We start from the raw sequence: 2,380 nt of genomic DNA on the forward strand, positions 1-2,380 counted from the left end.
ACCCTAGACCAGTGAAACTAGTTCCAAGGTATGGAAGATTTGTGCCTGTGTGTCACTGAAGGATGAGTTAAAGAAAAATAGTGTTTCTGTTTGTTTGTTGGTTGGTTGGTTGGTTTTTTGTTTTGTTTTTGTTTTGTTTTGTTTTGTTTTTGAGACGGAGTCTGGCTCTGTCACCCAGGCTGGAGTGCAGTGGCATGATCTCGGCTCACTGTAACCTCTGCCTCCCGGGTTCAAGTGATTTTCCTGCCTCAAACTCCCTAGTAGCTGGGATTACAGGCATGTGCCACCCCGCCCAGCTAATTTTTGTATTTTTAGTAGAGATGAGGTTTCACCATGTTAGCCAGGCTGCTCTCGAACTCCTGACCTCAAGTGATCTGCCCACTTCGGCTTCCCAAAGTGCTGGGATTACAGGTGCAAGCCACTGCGCCCAGCTAGAAAAATGGTTTTAAAAAACTAAGAGTGCAAGTCCAGATAGCGTATGATCCTTTTTTTTTTTAAATGTTAACAATGGTAGGAAGAGGACCTTAGTCCACTGACCTGGTCACCCATGGTGATGACAACTTTGGAAGGAGGGATACTGGAAGGGAAATTAGGGCCTCAGCTGCCAAGGTCCCATGCAGTGGGGCTCCGGCAACATTGTGTGGAAAAAAGCACATGCAGAAGGTGGAAGCAGGTCAGGCATCCCAAATCAGCAGAGCCTAGGTCCCGGTGCCAGAGGTACCCAGCGGAACTGTGAGAACCCCAAGGATACTAGAGATGGGAAAGAAGCCATGTTACTTGACATAGATGAGATCTGAGTTTGAGGAAATTTTTACTTGGCCTTAAAGAACAAGTTGTACCCAGGAAACAGGAAGACTTCGGGACACAGAAGTATTCATCACTATTGTTTTATTTATTTATTTATTTGAGATGGAGTCTCACTCTATTGCCCTGGCTGGAGTGCAATGGCATGATCTCAGCTCACTGCAACCTCTGCCTCCTGGTTTCAGCCAATTCTCCTGCCTCAGTCTCTTGAGTAGCTGGGATTACAGGCACGCACCACCACGCCCAGCTAATTTTTGTATTTTTAAATGGAGACAGGGTTTTACCATGTTGGCCAGACTGGTCTTGAACTCCTGACCTCGTGATCCACCCACCTTGGCTTCCCAAAGTGCTGGGATTACAGGCATGAGCCACTGTGCCCGGCCTAGTCACTATTATTATTATAGATATTATTATTGTGATGTATAACCACTTCTGGATTTAAGATGTTTGAATTTAGCAGATTATTTCTCTCTGAGCCTCGGTTTGATCATCTGTAGATCAATGAGTTTGACCAGATATTATGTAAGTTTCCTCCAAATATAATGGATTGAGAGCCTTATAATTTTGAAAAAAACAGGGAACTTTATGGAGAAACCAGTAAAAATTTGATACAATGAATAAAACAAAAATGACAGAAAGCATCGAAGAAGGGACGAACTTAAAATTCTTGGGTAAACAGGATAGGATCACCTACTAGGAAAAACCCTGACTAGGGTGACCAACCTTCCCTGCTAGCTTGAGCCTGAGGGGTTCCCAAATCACAGGACTTTTGCTTTAAAATCAGAAAAGTCCCAGACAAACCAGGATGAGTTGGCCACCCTACTTATGGACCTCAGGTACCCAAATAGTATTGCATGGAGAAAAAGAGGACAGTTTAATACAAATCAATTGGAATTTGATTAATCAAGGGCATGAGTTCTTATAAAGAAATACATTTCATGGAAACACTAGATGCTAAAGAAAGAAAAAAGTACACCTGAACAAAAAATCTGTGAGTCTCAGAGAATATTTGGATAAAAATAAAGGAAGCAAGAAAGATGTATTTTGTTCAGGGAGCCTGCCTCTGGAAATCCAGCCAGGGAGAAAATGTGTATGATAATTTACCAAGGCAAATATACAGTTCAAATTCTAAAATTATTAAGCAAATTCTAACTGTTCTAAGAATGAGTATATTTATTGCTGCTGTTGTTGTTGTTGAACAAAGAAAGAGGAGAGCAAGGTTTGCTGATTTTATTTGGGGTCAGGACGGTTGTTTTTCATTGGCAGTTGGAGATGAGGTTCATAGAAGATGGCATTGTCTCTTGTCCTCACCACACCGCCTGCCTCCCTCTTCACGCTCAGTCATGTTGGACTGTTTTGAGCCCCTTTGGAGGAAGGAATTAGAAGTAAAAATTGGAGAAGTTGTTTTGGTGAGAGATTTTGTAAGACTTGGGGCTCAAATAGTGGTGCTTTGGTATCTATGTAACAAGGTACAAAATACAGTGGGTAGAGAACTTTCTCTCCACTTTAGTATGGAATCCAGCTTCCCTCTGCTCCTTGAGGGCTGATGGTTTTGGGAATAAGTTGCCCATGAACA

This window comes from Mandrillus leucophaeus, unplaced genomic scaffold (assembly GCF_000951045.1).
Source record: "Mandrillus leucophaeus isolate KB7577 unplaced genomic scaffold, Mleu.le_1.0 Scaffold5, whole genome shotgun sequence".
NCBI lineage: Eukaryota > Metazoa > Chordata > Mammalia > Primates > Cercopithecidae > Mandrillus > Mandrillus leucophaeus.